We start from the raw sequence: 15,393 nt of genomic DNA, 5'->3' as shown, positions 1-15,393 counted from the left end.
ATTATTGCATGGCCATGGCATGGTGGTGCATGCCATCAAATCATTGAGATGTGCTCATCTCAATGATGGCCTGCCACATACACTATGGTGATTAATGGCACTGCATCAGCACCGCGTTCATGTAGTACATACAGTCCCCTCTTAGGGGGCACGAGTCGGCATCCTTGTTCTGTTGTTGTTTTTTTTTTTTTTTTTTTTTTTTTTTTTTATTTGATGCTCTTTTTTGTTTCTTGTTTCTTTGGAGATAAAGACAGTCCTTTTTCATTTTTGATATAATGGACAACTGTTATGCTGAATGAGCATGTGTACACTCAGAAAGATTAGAAAAAGAAGTTGACGAGGAGGGAAAGAAACAGACTCGTGACTCCTCCTAGAGGATTTTTCTCGAGTCATGCGCAGTTATAGGAGCAATTCAGTCAGCAGCACTGTTTGTCTCCTAATAAACATGAGTGATTTGGAAGGAGTCCAATCCTCTTGAGAGCCTGCAGGATGTCCTAAAGTACCAGGTGCCAGTCGTGTTTATTGTGCGGCCTTGAATCCAATCGATCATCGTAAGTCGAGTCACCTTCAAGATAGATAGTATCCGCACTAGAAGTAATCTCGCATAGGTGATGCCTGTCCATTGTAGCTTTTAGCACTGTTTCAATGACGGACTCGTCGAAGTGCGCCGACCTCTAACTGCGACGAGTCTATAGTCATGATCGTAATGCACAAACTCCACTTCTCCTCTGCGCTTTGCGAGCACAAAATATATTGAAAGGAATAAACAGCCGTTGCACCTTAGCTTCCTTCTGCTCTCGGTTTGACTCGGAGGTGGTTTCAGCCTGGCAAATCCATCTACAACAGTTTTACAACAATAACCAAACCGAGATAAGATGAATTTCCGGATGAGGAAAACACGATTCAATTGTTATATAAACATGTAATTACAATAACCATAAAATATATCAACATTCTTCCACCTATTTGGGTTTTAGATTTCTCATTTAACAAACATTTCCATTTAGGACTGCCTTTCATGTTACTTCAAGCTTTTTGATACTATTTTTTCACAATATCCATCCAAGTTTGTGCATCACTTCTTATCAGAAGCATATATGCACAGTTTGTGTTTCCAACTATGAGCAGATATGAGGGAAGGAAGGGAACCTCCTTGCTTCTCCTCCTCTACGGAGGGGGATCCCTTTCCTCTCCTACCGCCAACCCGGAGGCTGTCCGGGCCTATAACACGACGCGTGTTATTGCCAACGTGGAGGGGGATTCCACCAGGCCGTTCGAACCACAATTCGAGCTTTGCGGTTTAGGTTCAGGGTGGCAAACTGGCAATTAAGTTCCATAGCAACCATAGCACCGGCTAAAACAAAAAGAAAAATAAAAATTAAAAATTTCCAACGAAATATGATATAACCCCACCCATGGTATAATAGCATCAGCGCCTGAACGGAAAAAATTACCAAATATTAGGCCCATCACGTTGTTAACAGGAAAGACTGATCAGACTCCAGTCGCAGTGGTAACCGAAGGCTGAAACCCGACGCTCCCTGAACACGGGGTCTGAAAGTGCTACTGGTCGGCTGGTAGCCTGGATGGTATCAGGTATGCGTACTCACACGAAGGGTCGGGTCGGGCCGAGCCAGCTCACGGGTGGGGAGAGTATAAGTAAAATAGATCGGCGTGCCCAACACAGACCCGGTTTGTCCGCATCGAACATTCTCCTGACGGGGTGGGGGGCCCAGTGGGGGCTGCTACGCGGAGGTGGGCTTGTCCCTTCCTCCCCCCCCTTCTTCTCTTTTTTTAGCAAAAAAAAAAAAACCCGATGCTCCCTGATCAACATGGTACGGGGTCATTATAATTTCAGTCCTTAGAAAACCATGGTTCACGGCCCAACAAGAAGCTGAAAAGATTGGCGTGATGTACTGAATTTTATCCACCCTCAAATTTTGAAAGTAACATCTATTGAATCCAAAAGTGTTTCCTTGTGATTCTATAGTTTATCGACCACCCTCCATCCTTCATTATACTTTTGGATCTAGATATACCAAAAGCACCCACTATGATTAGATGCTAAGAACATTCTTGTTTCTTGACATTTGATCGATAATCAAAAAATCAACAGAGAACTTCTTTGATGATGCACTTGGAATTTCATTTGATGTGTCATTCGGAAATTATACATTGCTATCAAATAAGATCACAATGCACTGCTTGAGTATGCCATACAAAGCTAGCAATTATATCTGAATAAATAACTAATTGATAACCAAAAAAGAAGCCTGTATAATCCATGACTAATGTGATGGCGAGTCTGTGGAAGCAGTGCATCGATAATCAAACTCTGAAGGACAGAATCATAATGCTGACCTGACTAGATAGCACTCACCCTGTCGATATCTATCATGCTGACTTCAGCGAAAAAGCCACATTAATCTCTGATAGTATAGCTCAATCCGCTTTGAAGAAATCCAATGCAAAGGGAAACACAGGCAGAAGAACATGATCGAAAACTCATACAGCTCTATGCAGATATTAGCAGATCAAGCAGGAGCAACTATACACTGCTTTGCGTTTCTGCCTGCACTGGCCCTGTGTCATTTGATCTGTATTAGCAACAGTAGAGTCTTGCCCATCGGCTGGACTTCCATTTTCAACCACCAAAGCACCACCATTTTCAGTTGTTTGCTTCACTTCTGCATTATCTACAGAGTTTTTAAGTGCTTTAACAGGGAGGTCGTCAACAGTTGGCTGACGCCATCAAACATACTCCTACATTCTATGATCAAGGTTGCTCCATTAGGATAGCAGCGACCGAAGCAAGTTGCACAATAAGGATAGGCAACCTATATAATCCCATCGCCCCATATAGAAAAAAAAAAAGGAAGAAAAGGGGAAACAAGTCATGAGCTGGGAAAAAGTATGTAAAGATCAGAAATTAAAATCAATGTAAAGGTCAGGTAACCTCGATGAATGCTTGACAGATGAACGGAAAAGAGTAGATTCATTCCCACGGAGCACCCGAATAGCATTATATCTAACTAGAGAGTCAGAAACAGCCTGTAGTCCCTTGACAACCTCCTGAGCCAGAACATGCTTTAGACTCAACGGGGCACAAGGCCGTAATTCATTCATAGCTGCTGAAATACCTGCATAAGACGAAATAAATGGAAAAAAAATGGGGAATGAAATCTCCAAATCAAAGCAAAAAATGCTGATCAAATTTAAATTATAGAAAACATGCAAGATAAACTACAAAATTACAGATCAATTTCATGTAGTTTTCTAGTTTTGCCCATGGCAAAGAAAACCACAAGATGCTCTGCTCATAAATGATTGATACACATCCAGTTACAGACAAGTTTTTGTTTGGAAAAAACTCTAATAGTACCGTTGCATCAACATTTACTTTTGTATTAAGAACTTTCACTACAGATAGCGACATGTTAAACATTTTTCTGAAAACTTTGTCACCCTTTTTGCCACCATTAATCATTACATCCACTTGGTTAAAAGCATTAGTTTTTATTAAATGCATAGTAATATATATGGCCATTGCAGCATTATCTACATCGCAAAGCCTACAGAAAAAAAATGACCAAAGTTATAATCAGATCAGACCAGAAGGTTAACATATGCAACTTAATCCACCCCACCAGATGACGAAATCCGAAGAAACTCCTCCGCCATATCATGTAGCAGCAGACATGCTGATTGTCAACTCAAGAAAATACTTTTTTTTTTTAATGTGCAGCATGTTCTTGTTTACACCTAGAAGAAGTGAAGAAATGGGGGATTCACTTCCAGAGCAGATGAATTGATTTGGTACAACATTGGCTCATCAAGATGGATGAATAAGATTCCCTTGCATATAAGCTAAGACAGACAGTAATTAGGATTTGAAGCAATCAGGCGATTAACATTAGTTTCACAAATAACAATTTTTTGACATTTGTCCTAATTAAGGCTTACACATTTGCTCACTTATGTTAGTCATGTATGAGTGATTTTCTTGGTAGGAAATATAAAAGTATAGCATCTGTTTCACAAATATTGCCAGAAGACAACATAGAGAGAAATCAAAAAGCAACTGCTTTCCTATAACAGTAATATTAAGATCAGCTCATTGTTATAACCTACACAAGTGAACAAAGTGCATGGGTACGTAATTTTGATGCAATTCATAATTTTCAAAAAGCAGAGGTTTTTGAATGATTCTGCCATCATTTGTGGCTGAGGCCGGAAGGTTGATGAAACTCACAATTGCGTGCATACATGAAATGGGACGTGTTTTATATTTAAATTAATATAATTTGTTCTCCATCAGAAGGATACTCGAATAGATCAACCAAAAAAATTAGATTAATTATAGAAGGAAAAGCAGATTTCCTAATTTCAGAAATATCGAAGGAAAATAGTCAATATTTGATATGTTCTTGGAACGGATGGAATATGAAAACTATAAATTTGACAAAAGAGTTTTTCTTTAATTCACATATAGAAAATTACAGATACCATATTAAAACCTCTAAGATTTTAATTCTTAAATACAGCACCATATATATCTATTGCTTGCAACATTTAACCATCTAGTGTAAAGTCCATTATGTTCACATAAAAATAATCGATGATCAAGGAAAAGTCAATATTATTTACTTTATTTGTTAACACATGTCTAATGCCTATCTAAGCTGTCACCAAACACCCTAACATGGCAGTCATTTCATTACCCATCCCTACTGCACCTAAATCCCTCTATTATTCGCCACCATACCTCTGTTGTCCCCAATTAAATTTATAGGCAGATTTATTTGATTATCAACTAAACACCCCAAGTCTTGGCGATGCAACCATCCCACCCCATTACTACACTAAACATACCCTTTTGATGGCTTCTGCTAGAGACACAAGGCTCACAACTCTATTGTCTACCCATTATTACACTAACCATGCAGCCGTGCCTCTCCATCACCTCAGCCACCATTGTTCAGTCTATCTTTCAACCACCATGGTAACTACTATGTTCTCCCTTAATGTAGAGCCCACCCATTCTTTCAAACTGCTCCTCCATCAAAGGTTACAAACTTTTAACCCAACCTACCATACAAACCTGATTGACTCTGTACTATGCATTCTTACCTGATTTTACTTTGTAAGTTAGACAACCTGATTTGACTCCATACTATGTATTCTTTCTGATTTACTTTATGGGCTCGGGTTTGGTTCGCAGGAAAGGGAGGGGGGGAAAGTGGGTGTCAACAGGGAAAGTAATGAAATGCCTTCTTGTTTGGTTGGAGTTTCCAAGGAGAGAGGATGTGAAAGAGTTGTATTCCCATTGAGAATATGATTCCTACATTCATGGGAAAGTCTTTCCCATGAGAAACATGGGAAAGTACTTTCCCATGAGGTGGGAATCACTCCTTTTTTATTTTTTCCCCAAAAGACCCTTCAGCATTAAAGAAGCATTAAAGAGGCATTAAAGACCTAATTTTTATTAAGAGCATAATAGGAATTATACATAACTTTCCTAGAAAGTGGATGTCAACCAAACATAAGCACTTTGAAAAATTTGTCACTTTCCCATGGTTAACCAAACATGCCAAAAAGTGCTTTCCTAGGTATGCCTCTTCCTAGGAATCTGATTCCCAGAAATCATATTCCTAGAAGGGAAAATACTTCCCGCGAACCAAACGAGCCCTATGAGTTAGAGCTGATATGAATGTGGTACATTTCAGATTCTCCATTTATGTTTAAGAAGTCTAGCATGCAAGATTAGGATGAGTTTGGATGAAAGTTTATTTTGATCTAAATGTTCAAATGTTGCACTTTTTTAGTTTACATACCAAATCCATAATGATACCTTATCCCAACTATTTGGGGGGCTTATTCTAACACTTATTATAATTTTTAACATGCCTTATCCAAACTGGCTGTCAACCTAACATCAACACGCCACCTTCTTCATCTAGACATAGACTGGGACTGACTGACAGTGTCTATTAGAAAATAGTCTTTATAGAAAACAATATGTTACCCAATAGAAAAATTGAATTACCCGAGCACTTCCTCCTGAATCTATCCTATAAAACTACTTCAGATACATGATCTTCAGTGCCAGTGCATGCCATTACATGATACCATTATATTTGTTCAGCACTAGAATAAAGCCTGATTATAACAAGAGAACAGAATCAATTCTGGGACCAAGCAGAATCATAAGTAGAAATCAGTACTTACCATTAACAAACACAGCAATAGGAGGATGCTCCATTAGAACAGAAGGTGGAGTCACATCATCATGGCTTTCATTAATCACTCCATTGGTTGCCAAAGCCAACAGATGGCAAGGAACCCAGCGATGTGAATCTAGGACAATCTAATAAAGGAAAGGTCAAATTATAATAAGAAACAAGTATTGCAAAGAAAAAAATTGTTCTTGAATTATTTCTGACCGTTCTAGGAACTAAAAGAATTGTTAACAAAAAAACTTTAATATTGAAAAATGGAGATTGAAGTTGCATGCTCAGAATCTCTCAAGTTGTTGACTTGAATAGAAGATGCTCAGAGTCACCCAAGTTGTTTGACTTGAATTAGAAGATGCTCAGAGTCTCTCAAGTTTTGACTTGAATAGAAGATGCGAGAAAAATGATAGTAATATTCAAAATCCTGTCTTGATTCTGCTAGGAAGGTGAGAAAGGAAAGGTTGGGGAGGGAAGGAGGCGGCGAGGGGTGGGTTAAGGGGGGAGGCACTCAAGCTAGAGTGATTGTTTACATAAATCTATGAAAAACATAATGTAGATATTGATAAGGATAAGTATGGAGCAATAGCAAGACTATTGTTAAAAGTGGTTAGGATAGCTAAAGTAAGCTTCTATTTGGCAGACTCCACAAGAGCTCAACCGTTACACTTATGTTTCCTAGCTTTGGTAACAAATGAGATACACTTAGTATAGATGATGTGATTTTGATCGGTAAGATGTGCTAAATTGGAATTATGGAAAGAGACAGTGGGGATAAGGGTGCAGATACAAGTAAACTATAGAGAACACATTTGGATATACTTAAAAAAATGAAGATCATGAATTGTATTTAATTGGGTTGCAGACAAACATAGGAGAAAGGAAAAAAAGAGTTTAAAAGAATTGCAACATAATAGGTGAAGTATACAGTGCTTCTGCAATGTCATTGGATCATTGAATACCTTTGAGAATCAAAAAAGAATCGTATGATATTACCACGAGCGCCTATAGTTTGTCTGGATTAAAATGTTGGGTAATAAACAGAATATAGGCACGATATGAATATCAAAGGTGAATAGAATCCAGTTTTTGATTCACAAAGCCAGAAAGGTTGGAGAATTGAAATGTGTTAGACAAACTGCTGGAATTGCACAAGTAGGTGCTAAAATAATGGAGGACCAACCAAGATAAAAGATGGGTAATAAAGACCTAAGGAGACCCTGATAACAATAAGGGTCTTGAATTTGTGTAAACGGACGAGAAGGGATAAGGTCCACCAGTTTGGCTTAGTTGATGGAAAGAAATAGAAAACCATTAGCCATGATCAATGAATAATACAGCACTTCATGAATGAAATTTCAAAGTTGCAAGCATACCTGAAAATTTTCAACTGCTATGTTCATATTCTTTGAGAATAAGTTAACAACTGCACTGAAGAAGATGAAAGAATGTCACTTCTAAAATGAAACTAACAAAATGCTAAAGTGATCTAATAAATTGTTGGGAGCAAAACGGCTATGTTCATTTACTCTTCAAAAGTAGTGGAGCAAGCCTCGAAAATCCAATCCAACCAAGCCAAGACCCATCGCCACAATACTGCAAAGAAGACAACAACTTGACTATCACCACTAATCCTACAGCAAAGGCAATGATAACTAGTTCCATGTCTGGCAATTAGAGGCACTGTTTGTCCAATTGTACAAATGGCTGTGTTCATGCAGCCCAGAAGTTGTGGCGGTGTGGAAAAATGGTGGTCTGTTTAAAAGGTATAGAAAAACTTCTCACCATGCACTGATCAGTATATTTGACAGTGATCCACCATCAGTGATCTTGGGAAGCATAACCTCCAGAGTGCAAAGGTGATTTTTTAATTTTGATGCATTAGCCCAACTAAAAAGAAGGTCCACCATCATAATTCTCCTCGCTCCCAGATTTATCAGTTGTTGAATATTGCTCTGTATTGAATTAACAACATCAAACAGATTCATCCTGTGGCAATTTACCATTCCTTTCAAATATTCATAAACATTCCTCCGGTCCAAGTCGTCAAGAATGCCTGAAAGCCACGCCTCTCTTGCATCTTAAGAACTGCCACATAAGAGATGCTTAGTAACAGATGAAAGGCAATTAAATGTGCAGAAAATAACATATCAGTTCTGTCATATAGTATATGGTTTACTTCAGTTTTTTATCAGTACCTGTGATTGTGGATTGATAGGCTATCATCCTAATCTAAATTCAACTATTCCCATCATTTAAGCTACAGCCAGAGATTTAAAAATTGTTAATCATTATAGACTGTGGGTCTACATCTTTTAAGGCCTGATTAATGAAATTCCGTATAATTGCCACTCTGACTCTCTGAAAATCATCAGAAACCCATGATACATTGAAAGCCAAGAACATTAAAAAGACATCAAACTTTCAATAGTGTGGCTGAAACATACACAGTAGTACAATTTAACTAGCCTTAAGCTCTAATCTAGTTTGAAAGGAACTTTTCCCTTTTTTTGCAGGAATTACTGAATACAACATGATAAACCAAAAAATGAATATGATTGAACATTGAACGCACCTGTAAACGCAATTCAGATTCACTGAATACTTCCCATACGCCGCAAATGTGCAACAATACGTAGACACTCAGGCAGCTGCCACACCATCAAGATAAGCTCAGCTTATAGACATCCATTGAAAAAAAAGGGAAATGCTTTTGGAGTCAAAGTAACGCCTTCAAAACATTAATCTCAAGTAGAATATAGGATGACAAGCTTGATTATTGCACGGTAACTATGAGGAACTCTCAAAAGCTTCAACATGCTATATTAGGTTACCTGAATATTAGATCGAAGTTTCTGAAGAAGCTGAGAAAGTAGAGATTGCGTTGTCTTCCTGACTCCTAAGCTATGGCCTGAATGACAGGTAACCTTGATGCCAAGTATCAAATGCTAGCTATTATCATGGCATCTATAGCTAAAGAGAAAATTGGTTGGAACAGTTTTAATTATAAAAATGCAAAAAGTAGGCACTAGGCCTCAATAAGCAAAAGGACTTACTCAGCATGCCATATTTGACAGTTTTTGAAACAAAAGCTTCTAAATCAAGGGCCTCATCATAATTACCATTCCTAATACATCTGTGAAGCAAAATTGGGACCGATTGGTTTTTTCAGTAGAATTCCTAACGACATTCAAACAAGACAAATAAAAGGAACAATTCTTGATTAACATGAAAATAAACAATCCAATAAACAATATATTGTGGTAATCCAAATCAAAATGGACCCAGTAAACAGGTGATGAAAATCATCTGCCAGAAATACATTCTGCAAGCAAGATGTTTTGTCATAACTAAAATTAAGAAAAAAAGGGCGATAAAATAATAATCACCTAAATACTAAAATAAAGAATGGAACAACCAAAGGTAGAATCCTACGGTCCTAATGCATGTGTTTTGCACATGAGAATGGAAAATGCAGATTAAGCATCATGGAAAGTGTATGTACTACGTAAGGTCCGCCGAACCAGTACCGGTAGGTGCATCGGTGGCCTACGATACCAGTTTGGTACCAGTTCGGACCGTTCGTACCAGTGCCGAACCGGTTTGCTGCCCAGTGGCGCGCCTGCGCGGTGCCTAGTGCACGCCCGCGGTGCACGGACCGGTGGTCCGGTTCACATTCAATACCGAGGCCGATTCGTACAGGTAAGCCTTTGTACCGCTCGGAACCATTTCCCACCGCCATACCATACCGGTCAGAAACCGGACTGGTTCCAATACGGGCCGATTCAGGCATACCATGATACTAAAGATTCATGGCATAACATGAGAATAAAATACAAGCCATTAAGCTTACTTAAATAAAGAGAAAAAAAGTATTTATCTTGGTCTCTAATGCAAGGTTACCATCTCTTACTTAACAAATTAAAATTTACTCAGAAGGCTACCAATGATCAACTAATGCCGTCATTATCAACTTATATAGCTATATTTCTTCCAAAACAACAATGAACATGGATTAAAAGATTCAATAGCAGGTGAACTGGAAAAAAGAAGAATGAACAAAAATTCATAACTGCAATCAGCAGAACGTTGAACCAGTTATCTTGTGTTGGCCATATAAGTTTAAATCTCCAACACTGGGAGGGAGAATAGTCAACATTTCTCATTTTTTCCTCTAGAGAGCAATACAAGAATTAAAGCCTATTTCACCAATCAACAACCAGACTTGTTTTCAAATTAGCCTCCTCTGGTTAATGGATGCACTTTGTCATTGCATAACAATCCAATGTTATATTGGATTACCAGTCCCTCTATATTAATGTCAAATTTCAGGGAACGTTTCTGATGAAATAAAAAAGAAAAAGAAAAAAAAAAAGAAAAAATTAAGAAAAAGAAAATACTGACAAATTAGTAACATAGGCAAGATCCAAAACCTTAAATCCTATGACAATATTTTTTTTCCTTAAAAAATCCCCATATGCTGAAGAAAGCACCTTAATGGAACAATATGTGTTGCATCCAACAATGAAAACAATGAAAGATGCAAAAAATGCACTTGCTGAATTTACAGTCCATAATAATTCCTAGGTGTCATTGGAAAGCAAAATCATGAGAATTTGCAAAGCCAACTCAAACTATGAGCCAATGAGAACCTCATCTAGCATTTTAAGATCTTAATGAAGTTTAGGAGTCAAGTATATACGTGTCCATTAGCTGTGGAATTTCAAGCAGGTCAAGCAAAGTACTGTGATTGGCAAGTAATGTCTGATTAAGCTTTCTCTCCTCCAAAATTTGCTGTGCAGATTCAATAAATTCAGTACAACCAGATGTAAGATTTGGAATCTCCATTATCTGCAATAAGTAGAAGAATAACTGTCAGATCTGATCCAAAAGTTGCTTTGGGTATAATCTCTTGGGAGCATCAATCTCTTGTAATTATCACACAAGTAGTTAATTACAGCATAGAACTTGTAGGCACAAATAACATGTCAACTTTTTTCAGTAAATGCTATTTTAAGTATAGAGAATCAAACTTTGATAACGTGTTGTTTAAGAAAATTGAATTTATAATTTCATAACAGGTTTAAGAAGTGTTGTTTAACTAGATTGCTATTTAAGCATAATTCATGCAGGCTTCTACGGGGAGGTGAAATTTGGTGTCTATATCTATATACTATAAAGAAAAACCCAATTTTGTTAAGTTACTCCATTTTTAGTTTGCAGTTTCCCTTCCAAGATAATCTGAATTCTTGAAAAGGCTTAAGCACTCGTATAATTCTTGAATCAAGAATAGAAAAATATAGAAAGAGGATGAGAAGCTAACGAGGTCAGAAGTTTTAAAAGGTACCAGGGACTCGAGATGCTTGTCGAAGTCGGTGAGCTGCCCCCGGATGAAGGAGAGGGAATCAAGCCGCGGCGATGAAGCCCGGTAATTACCGACGGCCACTTCTTGCATTTGCCTCCGAATTCGTCGGCATCCACACGGAGGAGCTCCGGCTCCTGCGAATCCATGACCAGATCTAGGGTAGTTTGAGATCGAGTGTGCCAGAGAGAGAGAGAGAGAGAGAGCAAGGAGGAAGAGGCAAAGAGAATGGACCTTGTGGAGGCGATCGAGGGTGAAGGAGAGGAGTTCGGAGACGTAAGGTTGCTGAGAAGCGCCGGCGAGGGGAAGGAGACCGGAGGCCATGATGGCCTCCTCCTCCTCCACGGCTCCCGGGTTCCTCTTCTCGACCTCCATGGGAGTGGCTTGGGGATCTTTAGATCTACCACCCCTCTGGGAGCTCTCGCTGGACCCGGAAAGAGAAAAGAGGGAAGCGAGATGAACGCTGCGGATCTGATGTGCCGCTGCCCGCTAAATCAAAGATGGTCATGGAACCGCCGCGTGGGTCAGCCCGCATAAAAGAAAGAAACGGCTTTCCGAACGGCGACTTCTGCGGGGCCCGCTCTGCTGGCAGCCTGACACTCAGTCACTCACCGGGGTGGGACACGAATCTCAACGCATTAACTATACCGCGTGCCCGGTTCTTTAAGGCCCTGTTTGGGGAGCTTTTGGGGTTCTTTAACTATACCGATTCTTTAAGGCCCTCCAAAAATACTTTTAGCTAAGAAATGGTGTTTGTTAAATTTTTTTGAAAAAGCTGTTTCAGCTTTTGCGGAAAGCTGAAACAGCTTTTGGGGGGTGGAGCTTTCCGAAAATGCTGTTTTCAGCTTTTTCGAAAAGCTGTATTTTTGACCAAAATACCTCCATGTAAAAAAAAAAATTCCTCCCCTAAAACCTCTGTCTTTATCGCCTGTTCCTCTCCCAACCGACCCGCCCCCAACCCCCCTCCCCCCGCCCTGTTTCTCTCCCCAACCCACCTCCCAACCCACCAGGCACCCCCACCCCTCCCCCTGCACCGCAGCCGCACCCCTCCCTCTCCCCCGCCGCCGCTGCAGTGCCTCCCTCTCCCCCGCCGCCGCACCCCCTCCCTCTCCCCCGCCGCCGCTGCAGTGCCTCCCTCTCCCCCGCCGCTGCACCCCCCTCTCCCCCCCCGCTACGGTGCCCCGCCGCCGCACCCCCTCCCTCTCCCCCGCCGCTGCGGGTGCCCCGCCGCCGCACCCCCTCCCTCTCCCTCGCCGCTGCACCCCGTCCCTCTCCCCCGCCGCCGTAATGCCGCACCCCCTCCGGCGCCGTCGGCCACCGAGACTGCCGTCGGCCACGGCCTGGCCCCCTTCCGGTGCTGTCGGCCGCGCGGGAGGAGAAGAACGGAGGAGGGCAGAGGAAGGAAGGAGAAGAAGAGAAGAAAAAAAGAAAGGAAAAAAAGAAGAAAAGGAAATAAAATAAAATAAAAGAAAAGAATAAATAAATAAATAAATGCATAAATAAATATTTATATAAATGAATGAATGAATAAATAAATAAGATAATAAATAAATATATTTTGATGGATAAAATAATAAATAATAAATGCATAAATAAAAATATATATACGAATGAACATATAAATAAATATAAAAAATAATGAGTGAGTGGCAAATAATCTGATCCTTATGATATTAATAAGTACAGTAAATTTGTCGCCCCTGCAAATAGTTAAGTAAAGAGATAATCTATTAAACAGATAAATAAATATTTATGTTGTATTATACTATAATATATTATTATATTACATTATATCATAATACATTAATATGTAATGTTAAATAATTTAATATTATGGTTATATTATGAAAAATTAATTTATACTAATAATATATTATTTTATACCTTTATTATTGTATTATACTATACAATTATATTATATTACCTTATATCACAATACATTAATATGTTATTTTAAATATTTAATATTATGTTATATTATGGAAAATTAATTAATAACTAATAATATAATATTTTATACCTTTATTATTGTATTATACTATAAAATATAATATATATTTACATTATATTATAATACATTAATATGTATGTTAAATAATTTAATATTATGGTTACATTGTAGAAATTAATATATTCTAATAATTATATTTACCATTATGCTATGCTATGCAATATTATATTACTATATTATAATAATAATATTTTATATCACAGTAATATTTATACTATATCGTTATATTATGTATTAATATATGTTATGTTTTATCATGCTCTATTGTATAATATTATGCAATATTCCTTTATAATAATTTTGTCATATAAAGTACTTTCTCAGTTTGTTTATCAAACATATGTTAAAGTGCCACAGTACTTTAAAAAATATAGTTACCAAACAACAACAGCTTTTTATAACAGCTCTACTTTCAACAGTTCTACTACCAACAGCTCCCCAAACAGGGCCTAAGTAATTTGATGTTTAAGTTAGTCGGCGAGTGCCGCCGACTTTGTTATTACATAAAATTGCGGAGTCGGAAACACGGATTAAGGCGGTTGATGGAGCCGGCAGCATGCCTATATATATGGTACCGCGCGGTTGGAGAGCGAACGTTGGGGGAGGTGCCGAGGCCGAACCCTAGATGTCGTCCGCTCTCCATCTCCTCCACCGCCATTGCTGCCGGGGGATTGCTATGTCCTTCTCCGTCTCGGCGACGCTACCTGTAGATCTCGCTCTGTCCTCCGCTTCGCTTCAAGCATTTCATCTCCTCGAACGACAGGAGATCCAAAGCACCAGAAGCATGAGAGAAACCCTATCAAGTATTGGAAACACCTTTCTACAAACACCACCAGGATAAGGTCTGTTTGTCTGTCTTTCTCTCCATTTTCCTTTCTTTCTCGATGATTCTGCGGATTCGATTGATCCAAAGGTTCTTGGGCGTAGTTCTTTAAAGATCGGCACTATTTGGAGAAGGATTGGGACACCACTTCTTGGTGAATGCAGGTCAACTTGTAGACACCCCTTTCTTTTGTAATTTTAGATTCTTGGATTCCAAGATTTTAGGATTTTTCTCGTTTTATCCAGCCATCCGGCGAGAAGGGCCAGGCTTCTGCTCATCCCAAGGTCGTGTTGGAGTAAGTATATGGAATTTTAGATTCTTGCGGGACTGTGGGCGTCTGATTTCGTTTCAGGATGTTTTACATTCAAAAACATTGTGCGATGTATCATCGGAACGTTTGTTTGGGGATAGTCAATATTTGATCGGATGTTCTCTTGCATATGCATTTAAAATTATCAACCATTTGCTCAATCATCTTGATCTATCCTTCATGTTGTTCATTTATTGTCAAAACTGATCTGTTTATTAGAACCCAAGGCTTTAGCATGTCTTTACCTTCTATAACAGTTAATTATATTGCATTTGACATGTGGTTATTGGGAAATTCAAGTTCTTATTGTTTTGCTTTAATAATTTGATTTTTCTGGTTATTTTATGTAATTGGCCTTTTTATTTATTATAACATGTCAATAAGTGATGGATGTAAAGTATGTGCTATGTACTGTCAGATGTTTGTGATTGTATGTTCTCTTGGCATAAGCTTCTTTTAAATATCAGCCATTTTCTTCATCATGTCTTGATCTGTCCTTCATGTTGTTTTTTTATGGTTAAAAGTGATCTGTTTATTGGAAACTGAAGGTTTGTAGGCATACCTTTACTTTCTTTAGGCAGTTACTGATATTGCGTTCTTTTTTTACTTTGAAGCATTTGGTTTTTGGAAAAATCCAAGATTCTATAGTTTTGCTTT

At 38.7% G+C, this 15,393-nt stretch overlaps 1 long non-coding RNA gene and 1 pseudogene across 1 annotated transcript; one reads left to right on the top strand and one right to left on the bottom strand.

The window, feature by feature from the left end:
• Positions 1 to 2,106: 2,106 nt before the first annotated feature.
• LOC120110416 lies at positions 2,107 to 12,033 on the bottom strand (annotated as a pseudogene).
• A 2,262-nt stretch (positions 12,034 to 14,295) lies between these two features.
• Positions 14,296 to 14,748, top strand: LOC120110356. The gene is made up of 3 exons (XR_005511291.1): positions 14,296 to 14,445; positions 14,531 to 14,580; positions 14,672 to 14,748. It is a non-coding gene; the product is annotated as an uncharacterized LOC120110356 (long non-coding RNA).
• The last annotated feature ends 645 nt before the right edge of the window (positions 14,749 to 15,393 follow it).

The sequence above is a fragment of the Phoenix dactylifera genome, chromosome 4 (assembly GCF_009389715.1).
Source record: "Phoenix dactylifera cultivar Barhee BC4 chromosome 4, palm_55x_up_171113_PBpolish2nd_filt_p, whole genome shotgun sequence".
Classification (NCBI taxonomy): Eukaryota; Viridiplantae; Streptophyta; class Magnoliopsida; order Arecales; family Arecaceae; genus Phoenix; species Phoenix dactylifera.
This window is presented reverse-complemented; position numbering and strand designations above follow the sequence as displayed.